Below are 16627 nucleotides of genomic sequence, written 5' to 3'. Positions count from 1 at the left end.
TTTCAACATTGTATAGCAGCCATGTAATTGGAAAAAATTTATGAAAAAATTCAAAAGTTGCAAATGGACTCGAGGACCAAAGGAGGAGAGAGAATGGTATATATATAGTTGAAGTGTACAAAAATCATATGACAGATGCATTAACTCTTGTCAAATCCATTGCTAAGCGCACCTTCTGATTGCACGAATCTCCATATTAAATGCAAGGACGGAGATGTGGAAAACTTGATCGTCATGAAAACATTGTGAGGATGATAATTGTTTATATGTTAATCATCGCTTTATGTTACAGCATGTGAACTAACGATCTGAACATCATGATTGTCGAGTAGAGTTGGCCTTGGATGAGGAAGCCTACATCTTTTGACTGAGCATGTGTTGTGCTCTGCCAAGAAACGTCTAGCTTCTACATATAAAAAGTAAAATAGAAGATAAGCATAGCTAGATTTTAGCAGTAATGGTACAAGTCTATCATGCAAGAATCGTTACATGCAAAAATAAATTATACTCAAACACCTCAACAAAAAAGGCACATATTAAAAACCGAGAAATTTAATATAGGATCAACCTCGTGAAACTCTGACTTTCTTTCAACAAGGTTCCTATTTTCTAGAACCTGTAAACCATGAGAAAATAATATCTCCCTCAGTTAGTGAAGTTCAACCAACAACTACTGAAATATAATATAGCCTTGCGAAGAATACATAGATAAACAACAAGAGGTTTTGCATCTCTCAATTGAATCTCTGGTAATATTGTACCTGTTGCATGACTTCATCCAGATTAAAAGCCAGTTAGTTCCTAAGGCAGACAATAAAAGGATGTAAAAACAAAGTGATGTATTCTAAACCAAAATCATACCTGGTTCTGTACAATGTTGTAGTGCCATTGATGTACACTATCTTTAAAAGTCGTGATTATATCTTATACATCCTTTATTCCTTAAAGCAAGGCTCTACAACAATATATTTTTGGGATCACTTTTTAGTCCAATAATATGTCCTAAATATAAGCCCATGAGTTCCTTAGTACTCTAAACCAATTAGTTAGTTAATGCTTTCATTGAAAAAAATCAATAATTGTAAGGATCTCTAAATGGGAGAGCATTCTTCAAGTAGAACACCTATGAACTGAAACGAAGTAGCAGAGAAGCATATTAATGAATCCAAACTTGCATATATATTTAAAGCAGATTAAAATAAAATGGCAAACTGATACAACCACGTAAAAACCATTATGACCGTCTCTAGCAAGTGGGTACGATAAAAATTATGTTATCAGCTTTTGCAAGTATGCATCATACATGTAGAGCATATTCTCATCATCATTCGGTCAAACAAATTGGAACATGAAGTTAAGACGTGAAAAACATAAGTCGAAGAAAACTTCCAACTATGTCTTGTTTTAGCATTTAAGAAGTAACTTTTTTCTTAAAAACATCAGAATTAGGAACCAAGCTTTAATAGTAAAACACATTCTATAAGCATGGGTTTAAAGACATATGTTAAACATGAACAGTCCAAGCAAAATATCAAAGGTATGAGTAGATATGAAGAGAAAAAAAATGTGAAAGATCATGTAAGACAACCAGAGAGCCAATATAAAAAGTATTAGTAGATATGAAGTTTAAATAAAGCATTAACATCAAAAAAGTATGACTTTCTTTTACCTGGGTTCCCATTTTCCGGAACCCGTTAACCATGAGAAAATAACATATCAAAATGTGTAGATGAGAATAAAAAAATTGTGAAAGATCATGCAAGATAACCTGAGAGCCCATCATCTACCCAACTTGACGGCCAACCACCACACACAGATATTAATCACACAGTTCACAAGAACCCCAAATGGTATCTTTAAAGTTTGGATAAAACTGATTAAAAGGTAAATATCAATATACCCAAATAACCCTACAGCACAACAAAGGACAAGTGAAAGAAATAAAAATAAAAATAAAAATTGAAAGGCTATAGAAAAAGTACCAAACCTTCGAATAAAGAGGCATATATTCAAAACCAGGAAGTTTAAATAATGGATCAACATCATGAAACTGTGACTTTCTACGGTTCCCTTTTTCCAGAACCCGTTAACCAGGACAAAATAACACAACCCCCCGATATGAAGTTCGATAAGCAATTACATACAAATATAATATAGAACCGTTATCACCTTGCGAAGAACACACGGATAAGAAACAAGAGCTTTTGCATCTCCCAAATTGAATATCTGGTGCCATACCAGTGCGCTGAAGTTCGACAAACAATTACAATTAAAATATAATATAGAACCGTTATCACCATGTGAAGAACACACAGATAAGCAACAAGAGGTTTTGCATCTCCCAATTAAATTGAATATCTGGTGCCATACCAGTGCGCTGAAGTGACTACTTGAATTTATCTTCTTGCAAAAGATGATTATAATTCGGCCAGTTCCTCAAGCTGCCAAATAAAATGATGTAAACAAATGTGATGTAGTCTAAGCCCAATCATACCTGGTTCTTCACAATTTCATGCATACCTTGTTCTTTACAAGTTAGTCTAAACTAAAATCATATTATGAAGTCCATTGTTTAATCGTTCCCAATAGCCATAACATGTTAGAAACTCAAAGCTAACAGGTTCCTAATATGCTGCAAAATTTAATAGTAGCGATTCAAATACTATAAAGGAATTCATGGACAGGAAGCTGCATCTGCAGGGGAGATGAATGTAATGCCACTAGCTGAAATTCAAGTGACCACCATCTCAATATCTTCATCTTTTATGTTATACATCCTGCATATACTACAACAATCTATAAGTACTAAGATTTAAATCATTTGCTAGAAACTATAACTTAATAAGAGCTGTAATTACTAACTTGCAATGCAACAACAAAAATGATCTCCAAAGCTAATCATGTGAATCTTTAAGATTGACACATTGAAAGCATGTACTAAGCTTGCTGAAGATGCATGTTGCCATCTAGAGCATAATCATGTAAGCTAATCATAATAACTGAATTCACAACCTACAAATTGAAAGCAACCAGAAACACTCAAATGGGTGGGTATGGTTTTGGTCATCAGTAATTCTTTAATTTCATTCAATAGACCCTCAGTCCAGCATCGTCATACGGTTTAGTTCTTACGGGAATCATTAAAGTCACTTATAAAGGGAGAAGTACATTCACATTGGAAACTATCCGAGAATGAGGACCAATAACAGATCGTTTCACACTGCATTTGTCACCCATTTGTGAACCTTCTCCCAACAGGCATTGGGGTTCACAACCTATATACACAGTAAGTACTTAAAAACAAACAAAGGATGGAAGAAGTTGTATTTAGTTGTTAAAGAATGTAGTGTGGTTTATAAACTTAGCCGTAAATCGGTTGGGTTTAATTTGAGAACATTCTATCTCAATGAGGTCCAAATCTAAGGGTACAATATTTAGCTAAAACGGGAACGGGTCAAAAGCCGCACAAATTTATTCAAAATCTTTATTTTTTGAAAAGACTTTTTTTTCCTTAAAAAGAATTCAAAATCATTATGGTAACCTGATATTTTTAAACAAAATAATTCATATTGACTAAGAGAGATCATAGCCGTCAGGATTTTTTTTACCTCTACCATGCAAAACCGACATTTTATGAATTCGTGAATAAAAAGCTACTATGTCAAAATCATACCTGGTTGTTCACACAATGTCATGCATACTTATAATGTCGGTACCAATCACTATGTTTAGAAGTGGTGATTATATGTTATACATCCAGCAAAGCTCTACATCAATATTTTAGGTAACAACAACGAATAATAAAATTAAAAGAATAAATGATAAGAGGCTCTTTTATCAATTTATAATCTCACCAGGTTAGTTAATGCTTTTTGTGATAAAAATCAATAACTGTAAGAATCTTTGAACGGGAGCATTCTTCAAGTAGAACATGTATGAACTGAAATGAAGTAGCAAACAGGCATATTAAAAAAATCATAGTATTTAACGGAATGAGAAAATGAGATGGTGTATGGGTAGCGATCACTTTTTGGTTCTTCATTTAACTCAAATCTAAAATAAAATAATAAACCTGTCATGTATGCATCATGCATGTAGACCATATCCACATCATCATTCGGTCAAACAAATTAGAAGATGAAGTTAAAGACATGTGAAAAACATAAGCAGAAGAAAACTTCCAACCATGTCTTGTTTTAGCATTTTACCTTTTCCATTTGACATCAGAACTAGAAAGTAGAAACCAAGTTTTAAAAGTAAAACACATTTGATAAGCAGCAGGACTTTTCACAAATGTGTTAAACAAGAACTGGCAAGTGTTATACCTTGAAATACCATTCAGAGCACAGCCCAAGCTAGTCTCAATTGTCTGATCATTCCAAGTAGCCATAACACCTGTTGTAAACATGAAGATAACAGGTTCCAAATTATGCAACACAATTTAACGGTGGTGAAGTGCATAAGGGTTTTACTTTTACACTTACAATTTCATGGAAATCAGTGCATTTAACAGGTTGAGAAATGGTAGTGATCGCCTGTTCGTTCTTCATTTAACTCAAATCTCATATAATAAACCTACAAGGTAGCATCATTTTATAACGGATTTTGGCAAACCAGCATCGAACACCGCAATTCATACTGCTCGAACGCCTATACGGAAGGTAGCAATAGATATGACCAATCCTCCAGATAATCAGGTAAGTTTAAATAAATCATCAACATCATGAAACTTGACTTTCTTTCACTAGGATTCCCATTTTAGAGACCTATCATCCATGAATAACGTTAGACCCAGTTAGTGACAAACTTCATAAATAAAATAACCATTAATAGACAAACAAATATTAAAATGTAATATAGTTCAGATTTCACCTTGCGCGAGGATTACATAGATAAGCAACACAAGCTTTTACATATCTGATAGAGAACGGTCCAAAGCCAAGCCCAACAATGAATAGCCCAATAGAAAGCCTATATATTGTTGTTGGTCATTTAGGGTTAGATTCATGCTTTGGATGTACGTCTTTTGGTGATCGGCTGTAAAGCAGCTTGGGCAGGAAGTTTGCTTAGTCTTCTTCTCTGATTAGGCAGAGTGTTTTCCATTAGTGTGGATCTCCTCTGATTTCTGTTTATCTTCGTTTATTATCAATAATAACAACATCAGTTCATAATTTATCATTAATCAATTTGTTATTTCATCATTTGTTCATCATCTTATTGTTAATTACTTGCTACTGCTGCTGCTATTATATCAGTATCTTATCAATACCCCTCTTGATTCTGGCAACCCATGCGCTGAAGTGACAACTATTAATTAATTAAAATGTAATATAGTTCAGATATCACCTTGCGACGTACTCTCGATGTTATAAGGCTGTTATTGAAGCTCTTCTTTCTGTGTGCCAAAACCACGCTGCAGGGCATCATACATTCATTGGGTCTCTTGCACGTAATCCTACTAAATGAAGTAATGCTTTAATAACAATCAGATCTAATATGTAAATTAAAGCAAGACAGAATGAATTATGAAAAAAAAAAAAAAAAAGTCTACTTATTTATTAGCAAAAACAAGCAGTCGGACACAGTCTGTTTCATTAGGATGAAGATCATCACTCAGCTTAAGGTTTCGAATTTATCATCATACAATGAGAGATAACAGAGACAGCTAAATAAATGTTCTACCATTTAACTTCTTTCTTATGACACTAGAATTAGAAACTAAGCTTTAATAATAAAACGCATTTGATAGGCATGAGTTTAAAGACATGTGTTAAACATTCTTAAAAACAAACATGATCATGATGAAATCATTACCAAAACGGGGCCCACCTTCAACTACTGTAACCCATTTCCCCGGATCACTGTGTGTAATTGCTATCAAAAGTACTGGTAAAGCAGCAGGAAACAAACGATTTGTGATGCTTGATTAGGGTTTAGCGATTAAGATCTCGGTTTCCATTTCAAAAACTTTTACTAGCTGTATAAATACAACGTTCCAATCGCCTGATGATCATATCAATCAATAACACCTAATTTGAAACATAGAAACTGAATCATCAAAGATTCATAGCAAAAAGTGATGCCCTTATGTTTTATCATATGAAAACTGGTGACATACTATTAAGAGAATATTTACCATTTGGAGCACAGCAAGTCTCAATCGTATGTTCATTCCCAGCAGCCATAAGCTCCCAATAACCATAACCTGTAGTAAACACAAAGCTAACAGGTTCCAAATTATGCAACAAAAATTATCAATAGTAAAGTGCATAAGGGTTTTTCACTTGCAGTTTAATGGAAATCATACCATTTAACGGATTGAGAAATGAGATGGTGTATGGTTAGTGATCACTTTTTGGTTCTTCATTTAACTCAAATCTAAAATAATAAGCCTGTCAAGGTCACATCATTTATAAATATTCCTGTTATATATCAAAAATGTGTAGAAGAAAAATAAGTGTGAAAAATCATGCAAGACAACCAGAGAGCTAATCATCTGCCCAAATATAGGGACAACCAAAAGGCATCTTTAACGTTCAGATAGATGTGACGGATCTTGCAAAGAGCACATAGAAAAGCAACAAGAGTTTTTGCACAACCCTCTTGAAACCGAATATTCCTAATATGCTACATAATTTATTAGTAGTGACTCGGATACATGAATGTCAACTAGATGAAGTACACACAACATAGTAAAACAAATATCATCAGAGCTATATCAATAAGTCAGCTTACTATAAGGGAATTCATTTGCAGGAAGCTGCATCTGCAGGGGAGATGAATGTAATGCACATGCAGTCGTCATACACAGCCTATTTCATTGATTTGGAGATCATCTCTCGCTTAATCGTGAAATGAGAGAAAAGCAAAGATAACTAATTAAACAAGAGATCATCAGTTAGCCAGTTACCGCATGTGAACTAACGATCTAAACATCCTGATTATCAAGTGGAGTTGGCCCCAGATCTGGAAGCCTACATATCTTTTTACTGAGCATAGATAAAAAACCAAGAACCATTTGTGCTCTGTCAGAAGACTTCAGCGTCTACATATAAAAAGCAAAATAGAAGACAAGCAGAGTTGGATTTTCGTAGTAATGGTACAAGCATATCATGCAAGAACCGTCACATGCAAAAATAACTCATAATAAAAACCAGGAGGATTTAATATACTTATAGGATCGACATTGTAAAACGGTGACTTGCTTTCAATGGCGTTCCCATTTTCCAGAACCTATCAACCATGAGAAAACGACACCTCCCCTTATAAGTGAAGTTTTTCCAACAAACACTGACATATAATATAAAACCATTATCACCTTGTGAAGAACACAAAGATAAGCAACAAGAGGTTTTGTATCTCCCACTTGAATCTCCGGTAATAAAGTAAGTTCCTCAGACAGCCATATCACGCCAGATTAGAAGTCAGTAATTAAATTTAAAATAAAAATAATAAGAGGCGCTTTTATCAATTTAAAATCTCACCAGGTTAGTTGATGCATTTTGCGATAAAAACCAATAATTGTAAAGATCTCTGAACGGGAGCATTCTTCAAGTAGAACACCTATGAACTGGAACAAAGTAGCAGATAGGCATATTGAAGAATCCAAACTTCCATATAAAGCAGTTTATATCACAGAGCATCATGCCATCTAGAGCATAATCGCTTGAGCAGACATATCTTTGTCATCTCGACATCCTTGGTTTCTTTGACCAATCACTGATAGAATCAAACAACATCTGTTTTTTTTTTTTTTTTAATATAATTGAAACATATGTTTTTTGGATATGAGGGAAAATTTCATAATTCTTTGGGAGCGAGTTTAATGACGAGTCAAAAAGGTCAAACCTGGTGGTCTTCAAACATGGGTTGTTCAAGATTTTCATTTGGGGTGCAGATAGAATAATCTTACTGTCAGATGACCGTAGTACTTTTCCGGATGATGGTTTTGTCTCATCTTTAAGAGATTCGACAATGCTCAATCCTAATGTGTTACAATTCCAACTCTTTTGAGTCGCTTCCTTCAGTTTTTAAGAAGCCTTGTTTGGTAATATCCCAAAACTCGGTTTTGAAAAAAAAAAATTTCTTAAAAATCAAAGGAGAAGTAGGACTTCTAACTGAATCAGATTCTGAGTTCTTAGGGTTTAGCACTACAAACACATCAGGCACAGTGAAAGATGAATTGTTTTGTGTATTTGTTTTCAAGAAAGCACCGGAATTTGTATACCAAGAATCATTAGAATTAGAATTAGAATCAGAGGAATCAGATTATTTTGTTGATCTTTCTGGTGTGGTCTAGTTCTCTTCCTCGGCATGTTTCACAATCACAAACCCTCTTTGAAAAAGATAAGAAAAAAAACCAAAAAGAATTAAATACCATTATTTTTTAAAGTTAAAGAAAAAGAAGAAAGATTTGTTCTGTAGCAAATCTGCAAATACAAAAGAATGAACACCTTCTTCCAAACCCTAATCAATGTATATCATCCTTAATACCATCAACCAATCTAAAAGAATTAAACTACCCAATCAGATGCAGATTTCAAGAACACCCTTTGATTCTTTTTTTAACATCTGTATGTATATGTATGTATCTGTATGTCTCCGTCCTATCACTTAGTTAGCACTTTCTTCAAATGATCAAACAAAAATCCTTAACAAATGAATTGAATCTTGTAGCATAAATGTTTAATCAACCTATATTGACTACAGTCGGAATAAAAAGATGCAAGATCACAGAAACATACAATTACAGTTATCAAAGTTCAGTGTTGAACGGAAATTTGTACCGGAAAAGACAGAAACGACCGGAGAGTAAATAAGTCGAGTTTTTGCAACGGCGACGAAGGAGTTGTGTAGCGGAGACCGTACCGGTGCCGGCGACTTTGCGGAGAAGTAGAAACGCGGGAAATTGTAGCGTAGGGTTTGATTGGATGGGTTGTGTATTTAAAGGGGAGGAATGGGTTTGGGTTTGTATTTATATAAGGGAATGTTTGCTTTAAAAATAAGCTAATCTATCTATCTATCTACTCTATATATTACAAAGCTTTAATTGAGTCAGATTTTAAAAATATAGCATGACAAAAACAGATCATCACCCTTAAAATAGAATATTGTTGATTGATCAAAGGCTCACATTTATCCGATGTCAGAATCCAGTGTCTCATGTTAGATTTAAATGTTCTCCCTAAAATACCCCTCTAAAACCTGAAAGCCATCCAATCTACACTCTCTCTCCTCGATCGTTCCATTCCATCTACTAAAAAAAATCCCCAAGAACCTTAGCTATATAGATAAACTAGTTTTATGAGCCCGTGCGTTACACGAGAGTCGTAAAAATTAGTATTCGATAACGTTAATATTCATACTTATCAATATATAATACAATTACAGTGGAAAAAACCCTTTTATTATCGATAAGATTTGTATCGTAACATTAGTATTGAATACTAACACATAGATAATAAGCCCGTCATTTGAAACCATTTTATGATTATTGAGATATAAATCTTCTAAATATTAATTTTCCAATATTATAATCATATAGATTTAGATAATTAACTCATATATTATTATTATTATTATTATTATTATTATTATTATTATTATTATTATTATTATTATTATTATTATTATTATTATTATATTTTCGTATATAATATTTGTAAGAGGATTATGGACTTTTGTCACATGCTAATGGGTCGAATATTATAAGATACTTGCTTGTCTAATATTTCAATACGTGATTAAGTTATAACTTCCATATATTTAATTTAGGAATTACAATTATTTAAGGGAGTTATTTTAGGGAGTTATTATTTTGTAGGATTATTTAATTCAGATTAATTAAGAAATTGACACATAAGATTATTTAATTCAGAATAATTAAAAAATTAACACGTAAGATTATTGGCACACGCTTTATAATAATGTGTATGTATGTATATATGTATATGTATAGATAGATAGATTTCAAAGAAGCTATATTATATAAATTCATAATACAGTACCTTCAATACACTTTCGTCAATTTGTTCAAACGACATAAACCCTAATTTTTTGATTATTATGCTTGATATTTGTGTCAATCGGTATCTACGTTTCCAATTCGTCTTCAACTCACAACGTGTTCAATCGACAAGGTTGCAGACAATCATTTTATCCAATAATGATTAGCTCCCTCGGCATTCAATTTCGTTCAATCGAAACAAATCGTTAATCGTGAGTTGATTATTATTAATATGAATTAGCTGTATGTAATAATGATCAACTCACAATCGATAATTATATACCTTACTATGGAACAAATTTTTTTTTTTTCTATTTTTTTTTTTTTTTCAGATTATGGATTCTCAAAACGTTAATTTATGGATATTGTCCTATGTCATCAGAAGGTGGACTGTTGCTTACAAGCATAATAAGCAGATTCATAGTAAAGGTATGGTTTCATGTTACTGGTGATTCTTAATTTTTTATAATACTGAACTAACTTTAATCCAAAGTTTACATTATGCACGTTTTTTTTTATCATATTCTGTTACATAGGCAGGTAGATTAGATATTAAAACTTTATAATACATTTTTTGGATATTGGATACAACGTATATATATATATATATGTATAATATATAAGCATTAATTTCGTACAATGGAGGTTACTTATAACAATACAGTTATAGTTTTATCTCCAGCTGGAGGTTACTGATACATTCCAATTAACTGTATTATCTTAACTGCTATTATTTCCCTCCATGGTTTAAAATTCGAAATATTGGAAACTGATTATAAATATACACCAGCAGTTGTCATTGAGAAAACAGTTTTGCACAACAAAATATCATTCAAAAAATGGATGACGCTTGAGAATTCATACCTCTAAACCTGCTCAACAATCAAGTTACACCTGAAACTCGAGTGCGTGTTAAGGTGTTTGTTACTTGGAAAAAGACATACTTCAACAATCCTCTTTCGGCTATATGTTCGCAAACCAGGTGATTATAAATAGTAATTATTCATCAAATTCTTATAATTTCTTGTAATTTGACCAAGTGAAAATTTCAACGATTGAATATAAATACTAACTTCTTATTAGGAATTTGTTCATAATATTTTTTTTATCGATTGCACACAAATGGTAAACTCCTTTTTGAAATCAACATATTTAGAAGTGAGGTTTGTGTTGGTCTTGATCTTGGATAGAAGATTGAACTACTGGTCGATAAAACTGACAACCTTTGTTATCGGGTTTGCCTAATCGTCTTTTCATTTATGTGTTATTTGATCAATATTCATACAATGTATGTTTATTTGTTACCTGATACATAATTGTTTGTTATTTGATAAAGGAATATAAAAAGTTGTATAAGCGGTTACATATAGCATAGTTTTTTAATAGTCTTATTTGATTTGGGTGATTAGTAATTTGATATATGTAATTCAATAATTCAAGTGTGTTCCAAATCAACATATTGAAGTCCGTCAATAATTTGTAACTGAATTTGTTAGGGTTAAATTCTAGCACATTTGGAGAAAAGTGTATGAATTAGCAGTATGATGTGAATAAAGATTTGCCTTAAGTGATCATTGGGTATGGGTCGTTAAGTTCAGGTTCAATGAGCAGTTCACCAAAAATCATCGTATAACTGTTTTGGTTCTTAAGCTTGCTCTATATGGTGATGCAGGGTAAAGACTTCTACACGAAAGGCATCTTTTACATAAATTTGTTGAAGTCTCATCATAAGACTGTTACATTGCTTTCCCTGAGCATTTCAATTACTTTTGTCTTAGTGAACACTCTTAATTTGAAGTTGACCGCTGGTGATTTCAGTAAGGTTGTTCGCTAGGTGAACTGATTCCATTAAGACTTTGTTGTTGTTGCTGATAGGGATCCTGTAAATATATACGGCCAATGGTCGGGTTGGGTAACAGCTCATAAGTGGGTGATTGGTGTGATGTTATGAATTGTATTCTTATGCTAAATTTATGGTGTTTTTACAGTAGTGAACTTGTGATATAAGTTCTATGTGGAAATATAGATCTATGTTATAGAAGTTTTGCTTTAAATGATTTTTATTGATGGTAGTTATTGGTTAATATTTTATGCTAGGTACTTCTTTTAAAACTTATATCACAAGTTCACTACCGCCATTTCTATATAGATACAATGGTTCTTATTCATATTGCTAGGGTATACCTAAGTATTTGTTTTATATGATTTGGTTAACGTTCGTGTTATTTGCCAGTGAGATCTGAAGCTTGAGGACATGGAGCCCTGCACTACAGCTAAAAATATATTATTTTAGTTATACAAAGGTGTTTAACATGTTATTATGGTTGACTTTATGTCAATGATATAACTCGATTTACTAATTGTATTAGTTATTTTGCAGTCATATCTGATGCAGGCGAGACCTAAATCCACAGTTGGCACCCCTCCATACATTGCTTCTGAGGTTCTTCTTCGTTAATAATATGATGGAAGGGTACAACATTTCGACTATTATATTCAGATTCAATCGTATCTTGCAATTATATCACCGGTAATTAGGATGTTTATTTACAAAATTTTGTAATCGTTATGGTATATCTTTTATGTTATAATTCAAAGTTGAATTTGGATTTCTTAATGTGTGCTATTCACAGATTGTGTATAAGATTTTTAATTCGGAGGACATGTGGTCTTGTGAAGTAACGCTTTACGTGATGCCCGTGGGAGCATATATCCTTTAAAGATGAAGAAAATCCCAAGAACTATAGGAAGACTATCAAAGTTAGTAACCTTTTTACTTTCTCTATTATAACATGTCCATTGCCTTTATGACACTGTTTACCCTCCCCACAATGATGGCTCTGTTGTCTTGGGGAGGGTTGAATTGCTTCTTCTGCGGAGTCTTCTTGGTCATCAATAAAACATGTCCCTAATAGAACTGATCTTATTTTTAGACCATTTACTTGCCTTATCTTTTTTAGCACATTATGTCTGTCCATTTACTTGCCTTATCTTTTTCAGCACATTCAGTTTCACGGATATTTGTTGCTGCAGCTTCAGTTTCACTGATAATATCAAGACTGTCTACATCTTTCACTGGTAACTATAGTTTCAGTTTTTCGCTTAAAGATAAGAATAAAGATATGTTGAATTTGTAGTTATCACTTATCACTGCCACCCTGTGATGTAAATTGATGATACTTAGGGTTGTTTATATGTGCTGAAAAGAAATGATATCTACTTATAACCGGATTCATTGTGTATGGATAAACAAATTTGGTTTTAGTTACCGGTAGTTATTATTTGGGGATAAAAATGATAAGGTTTTCATGCAGCGAAACTAATTGAGACTGTTACTCTCAGTCCAGTTTGTTCCCTTTTTTATAAGAATGATGTTTGCGTCAAATACTATATCACCACAGCCTATTTTATCTGGCAATTGAATCCATTTATCCAAATTCGAATAATCACACTCGGGCCACATCTTTGGACCAATATTATATTCGTATAGAAACAATACCAATATTTGTACTTGTTTTTGCTGCAGAGAATCACCCTAAAGGAAGTTAAGAGCCATCCAGGGTTCCTGAAGAGCTTGCCTCGGAAACTAATTGAAGCAGCACAAGCCGCATATTACAATTAGGAGGACCCGACATTTTCCCCATAAAGTGTAGAGGAAATCATAATCATCGTGGCAGAAGCAAAAATATCACCACCAGTACCGCGTTCTGTTAGTGGGTACGGGTGGGGAGATGATGATGAGGATGATGATAAAGAGGCTGAGGGTGAATCAGGAGAAGAAGAGGAGGAGGAGGGTGATGAAGATGAATATGATAAAAGATTTAAAAATGCTCATGAAAGTGGTGAAGTTGGTCCCGTCTAAACCCTCTTTTGATCAATTAAGAATTTTGTGTAAAAGTCAAGGTTAAATTTGTAAATTTGTGCCGTCTAAATGTCAAATAGATGTGCCTGGTGTGTTTGAACATTGAGACTGCTTCCATTATGGATTAGTTTTTTTTCATGTTTAGGAATTAAGTTCTTTTTAAAACTTATATATCGGGTGGTTTTGTTTTGTTCTGTTTTTAATATTTGATATGTAACTATTAAAGTTGTAAATTGAATTACTTTTTTTTCCTTAATAACGCATTCAAATTAATTTAATTCCTTTTCAATGTAAAAGTACCAAAAATGTTGAATCGATTAAGTGTAAAAAGGGTTGATTGTTAAACAGTTCTGTCAACCACAAATTGTAACTGCCAATATATTGAATTGTTGATAATGTACTTTAAATTTAATGATCGTTAAGTACATCTGGGACTTGATTGAATCTCGTCAAGTCTGTCAAGTAATTATTAAGTCATATGTATTTAAGACATTTATATTTTATATAGCTATAATCTATACAACTATTTTCATCTACAAAAGTTGAAGTAATGATTTAACATAGACTTAATTGCACAAATAGTCACTGTGATTTGTTAAAACTTACAACATTAGTCACTATGGTTTTTTTCTTGCAATTTTAGTCAATGTGATTTTAAAATATTACATTGTTAGTCACTCACGTTGACAGACGTTAATTTATTCGTTAAGTGTCAGTCACATGCTAAATATGTGAGGGTATTTTAGTCCTTTTTCTTCACCTATTTCACACTAAACGTTAAATTTTCATCTATCATCATTCATCATTCATCATTCATCATCTTCATAAATTGAAACCCAAAATTAAAATCTCAAATAAAATCTTTCCATCTCTTTTTTATTTTTACATATGTCATCAACATCTTAACCTCAAATTAATCAATACTCCAATCAAACTTAAATTAAAACCCTTTCTATTGTTTGTACTTCATTGCTTCGCATTTTGAGATCTTCTTCGCATCCCATAACTTCTCAGATCTTCTTCGCATCCTCATATCTTCATCACCTAATATCGAGACCACCACTACCTCACCGGAAAAAGAGACACCGTGTAACAGACCTAAAGACCTCCGACGATTGAAAAAGAAATTCAAAGCTTCTCTGAACACCTTTTCGAAATCACCACCACCATCAGATTTGTTTGGTGGAGGTGTTGAAGACCGTCATCGGTGATGGCAGAGCCATTGAAGGCCTTCACAGGTGTGGATCTTGCTGGAAAATCACGGTGGTGGTAAAGGGATAACCGCAGTGGCACTGGTAACTGTGGATTTGAGAGTCACGCTCCAAAGCCTAATTAGGTGATACATATGTGTTCGTAAAATCTAAATCTATGTATGTAATTTAGCTTCAAAATGGCATAACATGAAACCAAGATGTGGTGTTATTTAGCTTCATGGACGGAAAAGTTAAATGGTGGGCATGGTGGTTGAAAAGATGGTGGCCTTTCAGATTTATAATAAAAATTACATTAAATGAAAATGTCAGTTGCTTGAGTTTGCTAGAAAGAGAATTTTTGGAGGTTTTATAGAAACAAGAATTGGAAAATGACGTGTTTGGTAGGAATCAAAGAGGAAAAAACTGAAATAATAAATGAATTGACGAAAATACCCCTCACATGATCAGCACATGATGTATTTTAACGGAAAAAATTAACGTCTGTGAGCTTCAGTGACTAAAATTGTAATTTTTTTAAACCCTAGTGACTAAACTTGTAAAAAAAAAACTATAGTGACTAAAGTTGCAATATTTGACAAACTACAGTGACCATTCTTGTAATTAAGTCTTTAACATATAACAAGTTTTCTTCTTTTTTTTGCCTTTGATCAAATTACACAATTAGACTATGAATAACGGCGCGTGTTGGGGGTGTGTTGGCCAACACGCCACCTAGCACACCACTAGGCGTGTTGGTGTGTGTTGGCCTAAGTGTGTGCACCAAGCACGTAGAAGCATTGCAGCGTGCAATTATTTCCCCCTTTTTTAATTAGTTTTTTATCCTCTTTTTCACTCAACTTCCAATCAAATTTTAATACATTACCCAACACGCCACTTAACACTCCACTCCATTATTTACCAGTTTACTAGCAAGCCCATAAATCATCCCACCCCACCCAACAACACGCCAAAACGTCCATCATTATTAATAATGGTCTTAGTAAAATGATCCTTAACAAGTTGCGTGAATACTAACAATAAAATCTTCATATTTTTGTTATATTTAACAAAATTAGTCAAGTCTTATGTATATATAAGATATTGATGTCTTTTTAAATTACTCACCATCTAATTAAATCATATTTATGGACGTACATGTGCAAAGTGTACTCTCACATAGGGCCCGAAAATCAGAGGAGATCAAAATTTTGTAAATTCTATATAATTAATTTTAGAAAAATTGCAAACCACGAACAAACGTTATTAATATTGATAGCTTTATTATTATTATTATTATTATTATTATTATTATTATTATTATTATTATTATTATTATTATTATTATTATTATTATTATTATTATTATTATTATTATTATTATTACATATCTCTATCTTTGAGAATATCTTGCTTGTCTATATGTACAATTGTACCATTATGATAATTGAATAATTTATTTTCCGTTTCGAACCCGCATGATTGCGGGTATTAAACTAGTATATTATTAATAATAAAACCGTTGGTCTGTTGTTTAATATATTACTCCGTATTTGATTACTATCATAC

General features: G+C 32.8%; 2 long non-coding RNA genes across 15 annotated transcripts; one reads left to right on the top strand and one right to left on the bottom strand.

Annotated features, from left to right (window-relative positions):
- Nucleotides 1-536: 536 nt before the first annotated feature.
- On the bottom strand, nucleotides 537-8985 carry LOC139892879 (uncharacterized). 10 transcript variants are annotated; one of them, XR_011774290.1, is made up of 17 exons: nucleotides 8787-8985; nucleotides 7319-7570; nucleotides 7173-7233; nucleotides 6911-7045; nucleotides 6736-6812; nucleotides 6308-6392; nucleotides 6137-6205; nucleotides 5830-6029; nucleotides 5347-5458; nucleotides 4873-5079; nucleotides 4485-4766; nucleotides 4326-4395; nucleotides 3855-3940; nucleotides 3674-3767; nucleotides 3169-3275; nucleotides 2863-3012; nucleotides 537-2786 (listed from the first exon to the last, which is right to left on the bottom strand). It is a non-coding gene; the product is annotated as an uncharacterized lncRNA (long non-coding RNA). The 10 variants fall into 10 exon arrangements; XR_011774298.1 differs by having other exon boundaries at nucleotides 5347-5455; XR_011774374.1 differs by lacking the exons at nucleotides 537-2786; nucleotides 2863-3012; nucleotides 3169-3275; ... (4 more) ...; nucleotides 4873-5079; nucleotides 5347-5458 and adding an exon at nucleotides 6482-6627 and having other exon boundaries at nucleotides 5720-6029; nucleotides 6289-6392; nucleotides 6736-7045.
- A 1028-nt stretch (nucleotides 8986-10013) lies between these two features.
- Nucleotides 10014-14056, top strand: LOC139885997 (uncharacterized). Of its 5 annotated transcripts, none has more exons than XR_011772221.1 (8): nucleotides 10014-10218; nucleotides 10339-10435; nucleotides 10800-10988; nucleotides 12240-12309; nucleotides 12387-12536; nucleotides 12640-12766; nucleotides 13007-13084; nucleotides 13533-14056. It is a non-coding gene; the product is annotated as an uncharacterized lncRNA (long non-coding RNA). The 5 variants fall into 5 exon arrangements; XR_011772219.1 differs by having other exon boundaries at nucleotides 11679-12309; XR_011772220.1 differs by having other exon boundaries at nucleotides 10800-11828.
- Nucleotides 14057-16627: the final 2571 nt, after the last annotated feature.

Source organism: Rutidosis leptorrhynchoides, chromosome 1 (genome assembly GCF_046630445.1).
Source record: "Rutidosis leptorrhynchoides isolate AG116_Rl617_1_P2 chromosome 1, CSIRO_AGI_Rlap_v1, whole genome shotgun sequence".
Taxonomy (NCBI): domain Eukaryota; kingdom Viridiplantae; phylum Streptophyta; class Magnoliopsida; order Asterales; family Asteraceae; genus Rutidosis; species Rutidosis leptorrhynchoides.
The sequence above is the reverse complement of the archived record's forward strand: the minus strand, read 5'-3'. Positions and strand labels throughout refer to the sequence as shown.